General features: G+C 38.9%; 1 protein-coding gene across 5 annotated transcripts in view; it reads left to right on the top strand.

Moving 5' to 3' along the window:
- SHANK3 (SH3 and multiple ankyrin repeat domains 3) overlaps window positions 1–20,834 on the top strand; it is a 7,266,504-nt gene that overhangs the window by 7,176,443 nt on the left and 69,227 nt on the right. The window contains exon 25 of one of the 5 annotated variants that reach the window (XR_006366998.1): window positions 2,965–2,999. The exons of the other annotated variants lie outside the window; for them this stretch is intronic. The gene's annotated coding sequence lies outside the window, so the exon portion shown is untranslated. The remainder of the gene's footprint in view (window positions 1–2,964; window positions 3,000–20,834) is intronic. 5 annotated transcript variants of the gene reach the window in all.

The following is a 20,834-nucleotide window of genomic DNA, read 5'->3' as shown; positions in this document are numbered from 1 at the left end:
CTATGTTTTAATGTAGTCTAACTGCATCGCAGTTATCTATATTCAATAATGTGATGTGCATCCCATTAAAGACCAATTTGACATTGTAGCAATATAACATGTTTTTTTCTTACGAAGTAAACAGCTTACACTTCTGTATGGAAGAAATCCCATTATGGTCAGTGGGCTTGGCTGAATGTATTATGAGTAATTTCTTCAAGTTCATCCTACAGACCTAGGGAAAGTATTAATTTGAAGTCCTTTAACCTATGTGGTCACCTTTACAGTATTACCTTCAGAGCTGTGCCTTGCAGTGTTCCAAATGTGCATCAGTCAACATTGTTGCCCTACAGCTTACCTGTGGTTCTGCAGAGGAGCCCTCGTCCATACAGACAACTTGGGGTTTTCCCCCTGCCATAACCCCTCCCCTTGTGATGACCTGATCAGCTGCAGGGACAAGGACTACAATCATTGGCTTGGGTACACAAAGATCATGTCTTTCTCTGCACTGACTTCTATTTTCAATGCTTTGGGCCTCTACTTTAACACGGAAATTACAGGCAAGCCATCCAAGAATTACCCCCCCCCCAGAATGGACAGGCCATAGCCGCCACTCCCTTCTCACCATCCTCAATCCAGCTGTTGTACAACCTGAGCTACTACTCAGTCTTGTATCATCCAGGTCATCAGGCTTTAAAAAGAAGTACTCCAATGTGACAGTCCTGTCATAACGAGAAGCACAAGGTTCTTACATCTAAGTGAGAAACAGAAAAAAAGGTAAGCATTGTATCATACTGCTTGCTACAACTTACACTACATGCAAAGGGTTGAAGCAAGTCCTTCAGTCCTGAATGCAAAGCAATTTTCATTTCCATGCTGGTATTCAGAAATGCCAGCATGGAAACAAATGTGAGCACTGCATTAACCAGCAATCGTCATCTGCCAAATGTGTCCTCTAACATCTTTCACCCAGGGAGACTGCCTCCTCCATTCCACACTGACTATGATTCTGGCTTTGTAAACAACCTCATCAGTTTGTCTGCCTAGGATAAAACTTCTCCAGTGTACACCAAGAATAAAGACATACATAGCCTCCTCAGGAAAAGAGAACTTTCATCCTGTAATTCTAGATGCAAACTCACATGTACTCATGGGAACCCAAATGCACATATACATTTGCAGTTTGCAGTCTATCAACAGATATAAATCATGCCAATTAAGTGGAAAGAATAAGACATACATAAGCTCTCTCTCTCTCTCTATATATATATATATATGTATACATATATATATATATGTGTATATATATATATATATATATATATATATATATAGTTCCCCTTTATAATCTCAAAATACTGAAATCTCGAATTTCAGTATCCCGAGACTTTAAAGGCGAATCTTCAAAATAATGGAAGTGCATAAGCATGAATCTGAATATCTTTAATCCGCGCTTATGCATTTATGCTACATTACATGAAGTGTTTGGCTGGGATGGTGTCCGGAATTTAAGGTGAGTGAGTGTATGTGAGTGTTTTTGTAAGTTGTATGTGTGGGTTAGGGTAGGGAGGTGGAAGTATGAGTGTGAGTGCAGGATGTGTTGGTGTTTGTGTATGTGTGACGTGTGTGTGTGTGTGTGTGTGTGTGTGTGTGTGTGTGTGTGTGTGTGTGTGTGTGTGTGTGTGTGTGTGTGTGTGTGTGTGTGTGTGTGTGTGTGTGTGTGTGTGTGTGTGCGCGCATGCGTGAGGGACTGCAGAATGTCTGGGTGTGAGTTTTTTTTTTTTTCGGTTTGTGCGATCTCAGAGTTGGTATATATAAGGAGGGGTGGTGTGGGGGGTGCAGGAGAGCTTGCCCCCCTGCTTACATGTAGTATAGTTTGTGTGCTGTGGGTAGAAGGGTGTGTGTGTTGTGTGGTGTATGTATGTTCGTGATTGTGTGTTTCGTGATTTTGGGTTTTGGGATTGTGAGTCATTTGCCTTTAATGTTTCGAGATACTGAGATTTCAGTATTTCGAGATTATAAAGGGGAACCATGTATGTATATATATATATATATATATATATATGTATACGCACACACACACACACACACACACACATATATATATATATATATATATATATATATATATATATATATATATATATATATATATATATATAGTACCAGGGTTTCAATTATTAGAAATGCAATGAGTGAGCATTTATCATCCTTTAGTTTATACGAATTTTAGATTTCACATGTCATTTGAACACAAGGCATGACTGTCAGTTTTATGGCAAAGAAACTATAACAGTGCTGGATGAGTAGGCTGAATATGCATGATGTATCATCTAATCATAAGCCATAGTTCTGTTTGAATTCTGACACCTGAGGTATAAAACTATCCACATTTGTGTATATGTATGTTTGTATGTGTTAAAGTCTGCCTGTATGTGCACTTATATAAACATGCAACGCAGTGTGTGTGGACACATGTTTTTGGTCATGTGTATCTGAGTTCATTTGTAAAAACTATTTTGAAATCAAAATATAGGAAGAGAACTACTGACTGGCATTCAGTAACTTGATTACATGACATATCCTCTATTTCCACAGGCAGACTCTTCTTTCCTGAAACATAAGAATAAAGAATAAGTAACTGCATAAATAATTCCTACTTCTGTAGTTTGATTCTCCAAAGGTATTTCACCCAAGACTGCAACATTCTCTGGAACCTTTTGAAAACCTGTAAAATGGAATTACAATTTAGCTACATCCCCACCTAAAAATGATGTCTGGGAGCAAGTGCACTGTGTATTATTTCATTTATCATTTATTTCTTTTGTTTTTTTCCTACAGCTATTAATTTGGAGGAGTTAAATGTATATTCATTTTATGATTTTTTTTTAGTTGAGTTCACAGAAATTTATTGCTAACATTTTTTCTCATTGCCTCCTTTTCTCTGCTCACTTTTGCATGCCTGCGCTGCTCTGCTCTGTCTAGAATCGTACCGGGCCACAGGAGGGTGGGCAAACTGTGTAAGTGAGCATGTTCATCTCATTTCAGTCTCTGTTCCTCCCACCCTCCCCCATTCACCTCCCTACTTCCCTAAGTGTGCGAAACTGCCTCCTTCCTCCCTCCCTCCTCTTCCTTTCCTTGAGTGATTTCTGTTTTGTGCCCTGTTATATAACTGTTCAACAAACAGCAATGTGCAGGGAAGTGTTTCATGATTCCAGCTGTGCTTCAAACCAGATGTCTGAGTCACTGTATATAAAATGTTCATTCATCTCCTCCAGCACATTTACTGGTTTGCATGTCTTGTCCATGGTTTTGTTGCAGTGCTGTGTTTGCCAATGAGGGTAAATGTGGGCGGATGGATGGACTCTGGGGAGAAAGGCTGAAACACCTCATTAGCTTCTGTTTGTTCCATTATAAATCTTTAGTCAAAGACTTCACCTTGTGTTTATTTTTGGTCAGATAGCAAAGTATTGTAATAGACAACAGATAGTACCTAGGTAACTTATATGCTCCAGGGACTTCCGTGAATTTTTTTGCACAACTTGGTTCATTGACTCCACTAAACAACCATCATAAATAAAAAAAATGACTTAAGTATCACTTCAAATGAAGACTGCACAATGAAAAGGGAACTGTCTTCTCTAATGCACCTATGAAATGGCCTCTGAAAATGACCAGCATATTTCTTCACATGCTTCTAAAAGTTTCCAGTGGATCTATCTAACCTGTAAGTCTAAGTCAGTGTTTACAAAAAATGACTGTTTCCCTCTCCCATGATAATGGAATGACAGTTCATTGTTGATACAGCACTGATGGCATTAATAGAGCATTTTGTTTAACACACACTCTGTACTCTGTGACTAGATGTAGCATTCAGTCCCACAGAATATCTTTTGCTTCAGAAAACTTTAAATTTTAAAACCTGAAGAAAATGCTGGCACAGAGGGATTACCCTCAATCCTACTGTTCTTACATCATAATCTACACTGACTCCTTCAGAGAAAGAGAGTTCTGACATAACCACATATTTGCATCTACTATCCTGCAGCAGAATTAAAAAAAATGGACAGATCAGTCCACTGAACTATGCTTTACTGAAGAAGCACTGGTTAAGGCAGATTATGACCACACTGCATACCTTTTGTATTGCTAAGCTAAAGATTTTTATTATTCAATAGCTTATTTACTACCCAGCCACCTGTGGACCTCATAAGGGTGACCTTAAGACTGCTCCATGCATTGCTGAATTTAGACCATTTCTTAGCAATGTTTAGCTTCCCTTTTTTCTTGTTTCTAAAACTCTGAAACAGCCCCTTTGTTCTGCTCATCTTTAACTCTCCTCTCAATCTTTGTTCTCACTGTGATGCTCCTGCACTTGCCCAATAATCAAGGACCCTCACCACTGGCAACAGCTAGGGGATGTACCCATTGGGAGGATGACAAGTACACACCTAGTAAAGTGCAATTTCCCTTAAGAGCCCACAGAGATCACAGTCAGTCTGGGGCTTGTTTCTCCCTCTTTCTCCAGATCCCAAATAAGACTCCTCACTGGCACAGCTATAGGGTTAAGATCTCAGCTAAGGGTCCAAGCTAAGACCTCCAGCACCCTCCCTGTCCAACCAGTGATTCGTGTCCATGCCCAAGTAGCTGACACACACTCACTTTGAGATTTGGTTTATACACAAACACACCCACACACACCTGGGGAAGGCTGGCAAGGTTTACTAGCTTTATCCCCTTCTGCCCAGACTATAAGGTAGTTTCCACTGCTATCAACCCCTACTTATCAGCTACTATAAGGCCCTTACAAAGGGTGTCCAATCCTTCTGTGTAATGTTACTATTATCCAAATGGTAGTTTTCACCAAGACTTGCAAGGCTATTTACAAGTGGCCTGTACAGTGTCATCAAATACATATGCAAGTACTCTCTCTTAAATATGTCTCACAAATATCAGCCACAAAGATGTGTTTAAATATATTTAATAATAAATAATAAAAGAACAAAACAATACTCAATAACAAACACAGTTACTTCAGAGTTCAAAATCGCAAGAAATATTTTAAAACAACATTGCAGGACAGTCTAAAATAAATACAAAAAACATCTAAACGAATCTTTACTATATTCCTATTTATATCTAAAAGAGATACTATGCCCAAAATCTTACTTACAGAGCAAGTGCAGATGATGATGATGATGAGTAGATGTTCATACTAGGTCCAAGATGAAATACAAAATGCACAGTCTCACTCTAAGATTATGAGTTCTTAAGAGTTCTTAAATTAATATCACATTTTACTGCTGAGTTAGCCTGGATGATATCACTTTTTGTCACCTGATTTCCATTCCTAAGCTAAACAGATACTAACAGAACTTAACACCTCTGTGTGAGAAATACATATCTCTCAGATCTTTGCTGTTGCTAGAAGACATAAAACAATGCACTAACAAAACAATTCAGAAAGCACCCTTGTTCTAGACATCCTGTCTCCCTGCTGCATTGAAACTAACTTTTATAACACAAACATAAAGCAGTCTAACTTCAACTTATTTTCTTGAAATTTTGCAAGTTAACTGTACGTTCCAGCAGGGTATGCTGTGGTTACATTCTTGAAGCTCACTACATAACATACAGTTCTATATAAATCATGTAAATATTCACAAATGACATAGAATTATTTACAAAATTCCAGATAGCTGGGTCTGGCAGCGTGACACAAAAAGTGTTTTACACACTGGCATGTTCATTTCTTTTTTAATAACATTTAGTCTGCCATTTTCATTTTCCTAAAGTGTTATTTTTGAACATTGTGAGATGATGCCCCACATTCACTTCATATTTTCAGATGTGTGGGGCTTCTCTTTAGCTGCTGCAACGTTCTCGCTGTATCTCCCCTCCATTCTCATACAATCGGTACCTACTTAGCTCTGCATCGCTACTTTCTTTCAGCTGTTCATTCTCCTTTAGGTTCTTGGAATTCAGAACTTGACATGGTACTCCCAAGTGTGACCTTGGTAGCAGTTTGTAAAGAAACATCAAGGGTGTAGCCATCCAAAAACGTTAGCATTACTGTGTTTTCTTCTATGAAATATGTATCCTACATCTAGAATTAAATATTTAGTGCACACATGAAAGATGGAGCATTTGTTGCCTTTATGGAGGATAAAATGATGCCCCCTTAAAATTATTCTGTACACCATGTTTTACAATGTGTATGGCTGGCAACACCTAACATAACATCATCATTTTGAGGATCATTATCCATACCTCTCTACTGTCCAGATTTTCACAGAATGTCCTGATTTTTGTCTCATATTTTTGGTCTGTTCCTCACAATATTTGGGGATTTCTGACAAATCATTAAGGTTTGAAGTTACTAAATAATTACATACATTTCAGTTTCAGACTTCATATCCTTCAGAAAAATGCTAGCAACTTTTTAAGTTAATAAGAGCAATATTTAAAATGTGTCCATTATTTTGGGCCTTAGCCCCCACCCCCCCCAATTATTTTTGTCTTTGTCCAGATTACTTGTGCTTGGAGCTTGAAACCTACACAGCCACCAGAAAAATATAATGAGCAGAATTAACTATATTATCTTTGAAACGTGGGCTCCTTTTCCTGATAAAGGTCTTATTTGTTGATATAGGGTGATGATGACAGCAGCTACAATCTTCACTGAATTGAAAGCTTGTACACCTTTTCTCTACTGTAGATCTCTAAGTAAAAGTCTGGAAATAGAATAGAAGTTTGTTCTTGGTCAGTCATAGTGATCATTCATTTTAAGGATCACTCATGCAATGGAATTCATAATACTTGGGAATTAGCTGCAGGTGGAGAGTTGGTCTCCTTTTCACACTGCAGATGTCATTAGGATACTTAGCAGGAAAAAAAGGAGTCATTTATGTCAACTTTGCTGCAAGAAACAATCAGTCTTCAGTTTGCCATTTTCTTCTAAGAGACTAGTGAGAGAAGTACCCACTGTTTAAAAACTGTTCTTTAGCTGATACTGCATTATTTGATTGCATTGATTGTTGTTTGCAAATCTGTTGTAATCTGAGGGATCTTTCCAAAGCTAGTGACAACTGTTCCCAGGCATCCAAAGAATTAAAAAAAATAGCTCTTGCTTTTAGAAGAAGGTCTGGTTCTCAGCCTATTGCTACTGTGTTTGTGCAAGAAGCAGAGACACTAGGGAAAGCTGTTACTTTATTGGCATTTTATATAAAGTGTCTGAAATAGCAACAGGGCTGACAGAACCCTTACCGTCAGCCAAAAGCTTAGCTGGCTACTGTAGCACCTGGGGATGATATCTGTACTGCAGCCCTGCATGTGTCTGCTCCTCATATTGGCAGGCATGCTAGCCAGATGCTACATTGCTAGGTACACTCTCCTTCCTGCCCCACCTTTTCAATGGAAGAAAAAAAAATGTCTCCAATCTGGTGGTTGGTGCTCCTGAAATGCAGAAGCCAACCAAGTCCTGTTTCTATGTGCTCACCCCATCCCTTTCTCAGCTAAAAAGAAGGTAGAAGGTACTCAGCTGATAAAGTCTAAGATCAGGTACTTAGGTCTCCTGAAATGTAGGAGCCAATCAGGTCCAGTTTCTGTGCCCTGCCCCCATCCCTTGTTCCTCAGATTTTACTTAAAAAATGTTTTTTTAGCTGCTACAATTTATACTATGCACAGAGCCCTGCAACATTCAGGTATTATGTTAAAAAAATACTTAAAAAAAAACTGTAGCAAACTGCTTGGAAGTTGCTATTGGTTCTACTCTGCATGGAGTAGTTGGAGAAAAGGAGAAAAACAAATCTTTGTTTTTGTTTTGTTTTTTTTTTTTGAAAATGTAGCAAACAGCAAGGAGTTGTGATAGCCAGTTTATACGCTGTATGGCACTCTAATTAGACTTTAGTTAAAAAAAGAGAGAGAAATAAATCTTTTTTTTTCTTTTCTTTTAAATTGTAGTAAGCAGTTGCAACAGTTTAATCAATTTATAATACATGGAGAGTGGTACAGTACATAGGTTTGACTGCAAGTGCAATCACTGAAGAGCAGTTAGGATAGGATGGCTGACGTCAAGCCCCCTAACTCTTTCTGACCACAGCAATTACCCCCTTCTCCCCACCATAGCTATGCTACTGCCTTCGGGGACAGAAACCCATGCTAGGATCTTCTTCTCCACAAATGCCTGCCCTGGTTCATGTTTTCTGTGACTGCATGCACTTTGAGAACATAGCAGCTTGGTAAAGAGTATACACATATGTACTACCTTCTCCTGCTGGGAAACCCTCCACTTCAGCACCACCCTGCCATTTAGATGAAAAAGGGGACCCCTCACTGGATCATTTTTGAGTTGGTGGTAGATAAGGAACAGGAAATGGCCCATTCCAGCAAGTCTTTTTCTCCTGTAGTTTATGATACTAATAAAGACTCCCTGGTACTCAGACCACCACACAGAACCAAAAGCTACAACCATATATTTTGGCATTGGCCCTACATTATTTGAAACAACTGTTTTCTAGCAGTCTGCCTTATCCCTCCATTAAAGTTTATGTGTTGCGTATTAGAGGCTGCATACCTATGGATCCTTCTTCGACTTTCATTCTAATGTCCAATAAGTTACCTACCTTCAAACTATCCAGTAAAGCACTACTAAGGTGTAAATGCAGGAAAATCCTGTAACTTCTGGCCATTATCCCTGCAAGAACTTCAGAAGTACTGGAATTAATGTGAAAGACACTTGCGTGGTATTCCATAGGGTGCTACTCAAAACCAACCCACTTTTCATACCTAAGCTGACATCAGAATTATAGCCAGACGTCATGCATACTTTACCAGTGTTTTTAGGCCACAAAGCAAAGGAGAAAGATACCCACACCTTTGGGATTACACAGACAATTGCTGTAAGAACAGATAAAGTGACCATTTTTTGCATCCTTTACACCACTGGAGATAATACAGACCAATATCCAAACAGATTTTATCTAAATGGCTGCTGAACTACGTCAATGTTATGATTATCAAGATAAGGTATTTCAGGGGCAGGTCAAATCACACTCCACAAGGGCAGAAGCTGTTAGTGCTACCTTTTCCAGAAACATGTTCCCCGTTGGATGGGAGAATGGAAATAACTGGTGTTTTGCCACCTCACTTCTCTCTGGGAGGGAAACAGTTTTCCAACATGAATATGGCTCATAGTAAAAACCAAAGATTTCAGCCCTGCCATAAATATGGGGAATGCAGCAACACTTCAGCAGACATAGGCACGTTAGACATAGGCCCACATTTATTTGCTTGTTTGTTTCTCTTTGCTAAGTAGGGTGTAGCACTGAACCCAACAGACCATCTTCATAATCAGTGCAGGAGTTGAAACTCAGTACAATAAACAAAGGCAAAATTTTAAACTAACAGTAATTACAAGATAAATTGACCTTATTTACAACATAGGTAGAAATAAACAAGAACAGGTATTGCAGATAACAGTAATTCAGGGCAGGGACTAAAGGTTAACTATATATACTACATTCTGATTTGATACAATACTGCTCTGCTGGGATCTGTGGTGTATACTGGAGACAAAGAAGAGTAAAACGTTTTAGACATAATTTGTATACAAGATATTCCTGAAGTGCAGCGATTGGGACGATGGAGTTCAGAGAATAGGCATGAGGATATGCATCTGTCGTGATGCTTGAGGCATTAAGTTATGGAGAAATTCCTTATCTTCTTTATTAATAGTATAGCCAATCTTCAAGGGAGAACTAAGGTGGAGCTTCACTGAAAAAGCATTTTCAAGTAACAGGCTTCAGAAAATGCCTTTTTAGGTGCTTTGCATAAAAAATGAAGGCATTGCTATCTCTTATTGGGAGGGGCTAGTGACTAAGGGTTTAGTTTGTCATATTTTAACTGAAGGGAGTTTTGGGTTTCGAGAGAGAGAGCTTATTATAATTAAATTGTCTTATCAGGAGATGACTAGAGAAGTGTTTAAATGTGTTTGCATGGGGGTAAATCCACACATTGTTTCATTAGCTTTGGGTAGGAGATGACAGTGGTGCTCAATTTTACGGAACAAAATTATGAATCTGCAGATCTTGCGAGCTGTCACCTGAGAGTTTTTGCATTCTTTAGGAATTCTGCTACAATGACAGAAGGCTGTATTTAAGTTGGGCCAGAAGTTTAACTTTACTGTTCTATTTTCTGGAGCTAGAAATTGGGATAATTTCTAGTACCGGTAGAATAATTTGTAAATCACTGTTTTGCAGCTGTGATGTTTGCTGTTTTGCAGTTCAGTCTTTGAACTAGCTGGGCTCTTAGGTAGTGGAAGGTTGAGATGGTCTTATTGGAAAGAGTTGGAGTGATGTAAATATTGCCAGTTATTAGAGACTTTATTGGAAAGAGTTGGTGTGATGTAAATATTGCCAGTTATTAGAGACTTTATTGGAAAGAATTGGAATGATGTAAATATTGGCAGTTATTAGAGACTTTATTGGAAAAAATTGGAATGATGTAAATATTGGCAGTTATTAGAGACTAACTGAAGATGAACATGAATTTGTGAAAGAAGCGGACATGTTATGCAAAAAACGTCTGATTAGAGGGTATCCTGAAGAAATAGTAATGCAAGGACTTGAAAAAGTTACAATGAAAAGAAAGACAGTTCCTGGAAATGCTACATTTATACCAAGAGAACTAAGAAGGAGGGTCACTGAAAAATGATTTGCAAGAAACTGCCTTCAGAAAGTGCCTTTTTATGTCTTCCGCATAAAAAATGAAAGCATTACTATCTCTTATTGGAAGGGACTAGTGACTGAGAGTTCAGTTTTTCATGTTTAACTGAGGGCAGTTTTGGGTTTCGAGAGAGAGAGGTTATGGGCCAGAAGTGTAACTTTACTGTTCTACTTTGGGGGGGGGGGGTTAAATGTTTGAGTTGTAATTATTGTCAGTATTAAAGACAGATGCAGTAGACATTGTTATAAAAGATATAAGCATTAAGATTCAAGGATATTTCACTTGTAAATTTAAATGTGTAGTCAGTTTAGTTATGTGTATGTCTTGTTCTGCTTACTATGTTTGTAAAACTACCAAATAACTATATCGTAGGACTTACGAGCATATGCATGCTACCAAAATAGGTGAAATTAATAATGCACTTGGTAAACATTATTTAAAAATGGATGTAATATTTCTTTTAAATTTTTAGTTATTGATCGAGTGAAGGATTTTTTTAATGGATTTGATGCTGCAGATGAATTAGACTGGAGGAAGTGTTGCTGGCAAGTGAAATTGATGACAAAGAAAATGTTAACATATATTTGTAAAGAGAAAGGCTTAGGCACTAATTAGATAATAGACTGTGTTAATTTTTTTTTACTCGTGATTTAGAGTCATTTAGAGATGTATGTGTATTCAGTTCATTCAATCTGATGAAGTCTTAAGACAAAAGTGCTTAATGAATTGTTTGTTTGCTATTACATTTTCAATAGTCATTTTTTTCATATTTATTAGACTTTATAAAGTTGGGAGATATCCCGCATAACATGTTTTTGTGTGTGTGTGTTTAAAATGAGTTAATATTTTCCCAGCTAGCAGTATAGATTTACAATGCCTTTATCAAGTTGAATATGGATTGTGCATGTGCAGGAGTGTGTTCTGTAAAAGGAGAGTTTTTAATAACAGCAGGTCAGAGAAAAGTTTATTTATATCACTGCATACCAGGCATGGGTGGTTAGGATGAAGGGTACATACAGCATAATCAAAAACAAAATGTAAACAGCGACAGGATGACTACTCACCTCTTCCCAACTTGACCCAGCCAACAATTTGCTAAGCCAGAACGTGTGCCTTTCCAGTTCTTTGCAGGCACACTTATTATTTGTTTACAATAAATTAAAAGCATTCAAATGCCTAAGATCTAAACATTTTACATAGAACTAAAAACTAAATATTACAAGTCATCAAATCAAGTTAAAATGAAAGGAAATCTTAAAAAAATATTTTTTTTCACAAGAGTAAGATTTACTGCAGTTTCATGGTAACCTAGTCTTTCACTACTCATCTCTATAAGATATATATATATATATATATATATATATGTATACACACACACACACACACACACACACACACACACACACACACGTGTGTGTGTGTGTGTGTGTGTGTGTGTGTGTGTGTGTGTGTGTGTGTGTGTGTGTGTGTGTCTATAAGGGCAGGTCCAGCTCTAGACCTTATAAAATCTGAAGGAAAATGAAATTATTCACAGCTAATAACCAAGAAGAATCTCCTCTAAAGATGAAACTTAAAGAGACGTCCTGAAGGAGTACTTGGAATTATTCACCTGAACCAGGGAAGGTAGCTTATTGTTTAGGGATGAACAACATAAGAAAAACATATCCTACCAGATGTCTCCATAATCACCTGTGGAACCTGCAGCTGCACTTATCTGATTACTTGAGGTGTTCGGCTAGGTAGGCTCTTCTCTCTTTTTAATCAGTGCCCTGATGGAGTCTTTTGAGGAGTGAGGAAACAGTTCAGTTCTGGGGGCAACCAAAGCTCTGGAATTCAGGTCAGATGAACCAGCAACCACCTGAGGCCAATTCCCCAAAATAATTATTTGTAGTGTTACATGGATCCTGATTATCCAAAAGTCAACTATTAGAGTAAGGTGACACACCTGTATATCTTCCAGTAGTCTGACATTCATATCAAGCTCCGCTAGCTAGGATTCGTACACTGTTATCTTACGTGACACCTTTCAGGATGTACTGAAGTAACAGTAGCAGTTATAAACAGCCACAGCAAAAATTAATCCCCCTGCAAGTTTGCAACCAAAGATTTTTGTTTTAAAGGGTACAAGGGTAGAGTGACATTACAAGTACAGTCAAAGTTTAAATGAAATTATTAAGTTCACCAGAAACCTGACATAATCAATAGTATAGCTTCATACTATTTTTTCTTTATTCATTCCTTCATGCTTACCTTATGATTATCCTGGAATTTAGCCCCACTGCACCCTGGATTTTCCTCAGACTGAGCTCCTTTGGGTCTGTCTTGTGCATCTCCCCATAGTGTAAAATGTCAGCTGATAAGCAGTGCACTGTCCTTTAAGTGGCATACATGCACCTGCTGAAGCTTGCTATACCCTGGCTATGCTCTTCTTTTTACTTTTATCTTGACCACGTGACACTGCCACACATGGCAATATCCTTTCTCATCCAATACAGGAGTAATTACCCTCGGATACCTGAAACCATTCTTAAGCTTAAGTCACCATCAGGTAACGTGGGAATAAAACTGTCACTCCAGCAGTTCAACCCAGATTTAGCTTTGAAAGGGAATTTTATGTTATGAGAAATTACCCCTTAGTGCAAAGGTCAAAATTTCAGAAAAAGTACTTATTGCTGAATTTGCAACAATGCTTCATTAGATAAAGGTTGAAATGTTCACATGATATACAAGATAGTAATGAATAAGGCATTTAGCGGAGGCATTCACCAAAGAAAATATAGTTTTGAGTTATTTTATTCAGGCTGTGCAGTTGTATGCCTCCATCTACTTTTTACTGTCTTTTCCTATATTCTGTAAAAAGTCATATTCCTTAACTAGACCTTGCAAAAACATATTAATGTACACCTCCATTCATTCGCAGCTGGTAGGTAGCCCTTGTTGTCACCATGTTGACACAGCTAACCTATTCTAAGATTTGGGCTAGGCTCATCTGAACTGAAAAGACTGTTTCAACCCTTCTGTTCAAGGGTTACTGTAAACAAGTCTTTTTTTTTCTGCTAGTAAGTAGGGTGTACTGAACACTTTGCATTTCTCTTACCAAAGCCACACAGAGTTCATGATTAGGCTTTGAAACTGTGATAGGCTACCAATGCTTTCATAACTCCTTCATATATCTTGAAAGCACACCTGCTGGAGGAGCTTTTTATTTAATTTTTTATTGCACTTATTTTGGTGTATAATGCCAACAACCAAGGCAATTAACTGCCTAACATCTTTAGCCATACTTCTCAAACTCTGAGCATTTAACATTTTTAGCAATTGTTTGTGTCTTTCGGCTTTTCCCGGTTAGGGGTCGCCACAGCGGAACTCAGGTCCGCTAATGATTGGTAGTCGATTTTTACGTGCCAAGTTACCAGCCCTGACACACAACCTTCAACAAAGGTACGCCCATTCATGCATATCTCCACGCAGAAGACGCTCTAGCTGAGAATCGAACCGGACAGCGTCTTACTGTGAGGCGACAACGCTACTGCAGCACCACCAGCATGAACATTTTTAGCAATAATATTCAAAAATCATAGTTGGAATACCAAAAAAAAGCAATTCCTTATTTTTCAGAATAACAGGCCTTTGTGTACTAAATGCAGTACAGTTAGTGATAATGAATCTCTGGATGGCATTAGTTCATTTACTTAATAATGCATGCACCTCTAAAAAAGTTCTGCCTTTACAAAGAATATTAACCACTCTGTTTTATCTTTATTTATATTTTTGAATTTGTTACAGCACTGATCCTAAATGACGCACTGCAGTCTTAGCCCAACACTTAACATGAATGACAAAATGCAATATATACGTATATTATATACAAAGCAAGTATCAGAGTTGGCTTGAAGATATTAAGACAATAGATACGTGACGTTATATACAGAGCATCTGATAAAAACACAGTATACACATGCATTGTATACAGACTGGATATCAGAAATATCATGCTGAAAGAATGACAATAAAAAGTAGTAATCAGAGAAAGTTATGTAGTGGGATATCAAGTGAGACAGACAGAAGGAGAGAGCAGTCGCATTTTCCTTGAGTCTTGTAATGTGCTTTTTGTTATGACTGGGAAATGGGGTAAGAAGAATTAATGTTAGGAAAAGTAGGGAGAGATTCCCACATTCTGGGACCAAGATCTGAGAAAGCATGGTTTCTGTACTGAAGCCTAGTTTGGAGGGTGTGTGGAGAAGGGGACATGAGAAGTTAATACTTCATAGGTTGTATGTTGGTGCATCTCTGAATAGTCTGAAAGCTACTAAAGGGAAGGGATCATTCTGGATAAGTTTAAACAGCTGAAAGACAAGTAGAAAGTCCTTTAGATAGCTATTGCGGTAGTCTTGATTACTAGGGCTTCCATCACAAAAGACTTGAACTTCCAGACCTCAGTATCTTTTTCTCATCCTGTGGAGTGTGTCTACCACGTCTAGAGGTCAGGACATCTCTCTTATATAACCAGTACCTGCACATGACATATTACAGCTTTTTTTTTTAACCCCAAAAATCCAGATCATGAGCTGTGAAAGCTAAGAATAAAGGCCCAGTGAAACAAGGCGGGGGGTACAGAAGGGTACTCCCATGTATTAAAGTAAAGGGGATAATGAGAACTAGCACTCCCCAACTCCCAATTCAGACCCAAGAAGGCCCAGGGCCATAAAAGGGGGAAGGAAATAAATAAGTGAAGAGAATGGTGGACGAGAGATGGTACTGCCAAACCATCTACTATTATTGTAAGTTCTTCTTTTTTTTTTTTTTGATTATATCAGTGTTGCAATAGTCCTGACTACAAGGAAAATTCTCAGGGCTCTAGCAAAGAAAAAAGGGAGGTAACTAGGAAAGAGTCACTAGTTTGTAGGAAACTCTGTATTACGACCAAATCAAACCCAGCTCTAGGCCTAGAAGCAACACCCAGTTTATAGTAATTTTAAAAGGCAGAAACTACTAAGACAACTTGCATATTGGCTTCTATAAGGTAGGTATGACAACTTGCATGTTGGCTCCCATAAGGTAGGTCTTAGTTGTGGCAGTGCCCCTAGTGCTAGCAGCTTTAGCAGAGCCTGCCAGTTCTTTCTAGCCATGCAGTCCAATGTGCTTCACTGTGTACACAATATGCTGTCAGTTTGTTGGTAAGCTTATTTTTTCCAAAGTTTCTTCTCCAGTCAGACATGTACCTCACTAGGGATTTTCCTCTTCTAAGTTAAAGTTTAAAAATGTTAACAACTGCTTGAAGTGTGAAAAGCAAATCCCACATAAAGATTTTTACTCTGTACAGTTTACGGCCTCAGCACAATGTCTCTAATTGTCCTGACTGTACTAAATTGCAAGTGAAGATCCTTAGATGAGAAACTGAAGTCCTGTCCACTCATATTGAGTTGCCAGTTTTGATTCCCTCTGTGTCTTCGCACCCCCCAACGTCTTCAAGTGTTATCCCAAAAAATGCAAAGACAAACAATCCAAAGAAAAAGACACTGAAGTCACAGCTGATGTTTGCCCCACTTTACCAAGTCATGTCATCTTGATTCCAAGACTGCCACTGACTTCTTCCACATCAGTGTTGATCGAGTCATAGCTTTCAAAGTTTGTGTCACTGGTTCTGAGGGAAATGCTTTAACTTCCTCAGCCTTGGAAACCTAGGCTGGCATCCTGATCGATTGACTAATTGTGTCCTCTGGTCACTTTGATAAAATGGACACCTAACCTGAAAAGAACCACCAGCTTTCAACTTCCATCAATTCAACCCTCTGTCACTTCAGTGTAAACCAAAGCCCAAGAACTGTTGAAAATTGCTCAGGTGTTAATGACTTTCATGAAATCTAGGGAACCCAGCTACACCCAGACCACTACACCAAAAGCCTCCCCATTCAAAAGGTCTAGGAAGGTGGACCTTCAAGAAGATTCGCAATCCTCAGACTTTGAGAGTGAAAAAGAATGATCCTACTCTGAGCACCTTCCAACCCACCCTTATCCGGACTCAGACTCAGATGAGACCATCTCATCTGTCTGCCCCCAAAGGATCTCTCTTTTGGGGATACCCTTCATAAAATGAAGGAGGCTTTTAATTGGCAACGCAAACAATTCTCTCAATATCATACTATAGAGAATTACTGCATTTACCTTCACCTAGACCTCTAGCTATCCACCCACCGTGTGTAGTGCTTGATGACTTTTTTGAAGACATCTCTTTAATTCCATATTCCCTCCTACCTGCCGCCAGAAAGCCTGATTGGTTTTACAGAATGCTCGACTCACACAAGCACCTTTACAAAAATTTTAAAGTAGATCCTTCAGTAGTTTTTACTCAATCTACTAAAGGGATGCCAAAGGGTGCAACTAGACAATCCCTTCCTAATGACAGGGAAATCAGACTTTTAGACAGGTTTGGCAAGAAGTTATGTACCTCAGCTACCCTTTCCATGAGGGCATTTAATTGCCAATTCCATACGCTGAAGTACTTAGAATCCCTGCCGGACTACATTATTCCTAAAGAAGAGACTGTTGCTGACAAAGCCTTGTGTAAGGAAATTCAGGAGACATAGCTACAGCAGCTTTACAGGTTTCCAGACACTCCTTAAAATATGGGCATGAAGTACTAGCTGCATCTTGCAAAGCAGCTGTCACTGGCTCAATCATCCACAGACATGCATGGCTCAGGACAACCACTCAGACCAGGTCAAGGCAGAGCTAACTGATGCTCTTCTAGACAAGGAGTTCCTGTTCTAACCCCCACCTGAAAAGGTGTTTGTAAACCTGGCCAAGAAAGGAAAACAAAACAGTGAAAACTGAGTTTTACCTGCCACCTACACATAACTATAATAGGAACTACCCTTCCAAGTTGTATCCTTTACCCCCCCCCCCAGACAGGACAAAGGGAGGCCTATTCACGCTAAGAAGGCCAGGCAATCCAGAAGGTGACAACCCAGAACAAACACAGAGCCTAGGGAGTTCAAAAAAACCCACTCAACACATAGATCGACTGTGACTATCCTCAGCCCCTGACCCCTTCTCCTACCAATTCCTTCCCAGAAGAATGCAAAACCATTACCAGGGATGAGTGGGTCTTACAAATCATAGAAAGGGGCTACTCCATTCAGTTCAGAGAAACTCCCCCTTCCTCCCCATACTGAAACCAACAAAAGCGCAGAAGACTCTCTTACCACCTATCATGTTCAACTTGCTACATAAAGGATCCATTCAACCTGTTCCTCCAGATCAGGAAGGAAAAGTTTTTTATTCAAGGACTTTTCTAGTCCCGAGAAAGGAAGGCACCTGGAGGCCTATATTGGACCTGTCAAAGCTAAACAGATTTGTTTATGTTCTAAAATTCTAAATGCTAACCTTACAAAAGTTACTCCACATGATCTTATGGGATGCATACATAGTTATTCTAGACATAAAGGATGCTTACCGTCACGTCCTTATTGCACACTACCACCAAGAGTATCTGTGCATTGTAGTAGCATGTTTGCACTACCAGTCTTGTGCTTTACCATTTGGTCTTTGTACTGCTCCAAGAGTTTTCACCAAGTGCTTAGCTCCAGTCATAGACCACTGATGAACCCTATGGGGTTCACATTTACCCTTACCTTGATGACTGTCTCATCCAGGGAAAATCCATAGAACAACAAGAGAGTTTCTCAGGATCTTGGGGTACATGGCTTCTTGCATACTCGTGATCCCCCTTGCAAAGCTACACATGAGAAAGCTGCAATGGTCCCTAGAAAACTCATGGGAACAGCATGTTCAGTTCCTGGAAATATTCCTGCCTCTGCTTCCATTCCTAAAAAAGGTGCTACTGTGGTAGAAAGACACAATTTTATAGAATCTAGGTGAAACTTTTCTCTACCAGAGGCAGAAAGACAGTCACTACAGACAACTCAGACATAGCCTGGTGTGCTCACCTGGGGACCATGAAAATGCAGGGCATCTGAACCCCAGATCAGAGGAAGCTATGCATTAACCAAAAAGAGTTGTTAGCTGTCTACCTAAAAATGAAAGCCTTTCAAAAGTGCCTAACACCAGGAACTTTACAGATTTAGACAGACAACACCACAGTGGTGTGTACATAAACCAAAAGGGGGCACCATTTCCTATCTCTTGTGCAGTCTTGCTATGAAGATATGACTGTTAGCACAAGGCTTACAACAGATTTGTCCAGCATTCTACATAGAGCTGCATCATGGTCAAATGAGGTCCTAGGCAAAGTAATGGTCCATGGCCCCTCTCCCCCCTGCAACCATTCCAGTGTCCTATTACTTAGACCCCCATTACCATAAGCGCTGTTCAGAACTGGCAATGTACATACTATTTTCTTTACTTTTGCAATGATTACAGAGATGTTGATTTAATTTAAAACTTTTATTTCAAATTTTGTAGCACAAACAGTGATGGCCATTTGTTAAAACAAAACAGCTGCACACTAAAAAGCTCAGCATAAGCAACAGTAAACATCTCTTGAAAACAGATGTAGCATGATAGTAAAACAATTAGAAATTACTGCATATGGAATACTTTTTGGGGAGGGTCTTATATGCTTGCAGCCACCTACTTCTCATTTTTGACCTCCCTATGTCTTTTCTGTCATCAACAATAGCTATCTCTTCTGACATCACTCAAAACAGGTCTGAACTACTTGTATAGCTAATAATGCTGTATTGTTGCAAAATATACCTCCAGAGTCAACAAAGCCAGATCACGGACAAATGGGCCCCATTGCAGGGTAATGAACTAGGCTCCTGACAGCCATATCATTATCCTATTACTTGGCTGTATCTCCAAACCAAAAAATAAACAGGTCATACAGACAAACCAATTACTAAAAATTACAAGATAAACCTAGTCAACTAGAGTTTTCACCATGTGATACCTTAAACCTCCTGTAATAGAGGTCATGGGATATATTCAAATAAATCCTTAATGACATGAAAAGTGTTTCAGCTTTATGGTTTCTGAATGCCCATAACTTTTTACTTTTTAAGCGTTTGTGGATACATTCAGAACAACAAAGCAAAACCCCACTAGCTATGGACATGCATCTTATACCTTGTTATGACCTTGTCAGCACGGCATAACTGGACTATTTGGCTATTATTCAGAAAGACAGGGTCTTTACACCCAACTGATGCCCATAACAATTAAGGTGTCTGCAAAATATCCCAACTAACATCCAAACCAAAAATTAAAAAGGTCACACAGACAAACCAATTAGTAAAAACTACAAGAAAAACCTAGCTAAGCTAGAGTTTTCACTGTGTGATATCTTAAGCCTCCTGTAATAGAGACCCATGTGACATATGCAAATGGCCCCTTAAGGACATGAAGTATTTCGGCTATATTGCTTCTGAATCTCCATGACTTTACTAACTCATTGAAAACAGACTCAGCATGAGATATAGTAAGCTTGTCTTCTCTTGAAACTCACATTTAGTGAAAATGTATCTGGCAACTCACTGAACTATGAAAAGTACTGGGATTCCTACTCAAATAGCATATACTGAAGTACAAATAAATGTCTGTGTGAAGGGTACAGTTATTCAAAAGACACAGTTATAATGCATTTGTTAACAGCGTGGGGCAGCCCACTGGACAAGTGTCCCTTTACAGGAGCAGCTCAGGAGTGTGTCCCTTTACAGGAGCAGCCCAGGAGTGTGTCCCTTTACAGGAGCAGCTCAGGAGTGTGTCCCTTTACAGGAGCAGCTCAGGAGTACTATCTGGTGAAGTAACTTGGCAGAGTCACAGAATCTGCACCAGTGTTAAATAAATAAATAAGTGCTAGACAAACTCAGGTATCCCAAGCACAGTGCATTTTACACGTGTGTGCCTACAAACAAAAAAAGGGAAAAAAAAGCTAAATTAAAAATGTATTCATATTTAAAATTTTAACATCAAGCTCATAGACTTCATGCTATACAATTTCTTCACAGATAAAAAACAAACACACTGTCAAGATTAAAAAAAAAACAAGGATCACACTTGAGGAGGATGACTCATGTAGTGATGCTTCAGTTTACTACAATCAATTTCCTATCATAAGTACTCTGGTTCATAGATACAAGTTACTAGACTTGCAGTCTAGGGGATCA

The sequence above is a fragment of the Protopterus annectens genome, chromosome 11.part0 (assembly GCF_019279795.1).
Source record: "Protopterus annectens isolate FY-2018-M chromosome 11.part0, PAN1.0, whole genome shotgun sequence".
In the NCBI taxonomy this organism is placed as follows: domain Eukaryota; kingdom Metazoa; phylum Chordata; order Ceratodontiformes; family Protopteridae; genus Protopterus; species Protopterus annectens.
This window is presented reverse-complemented; position numbering and strand designations above follow the sequence as displayed.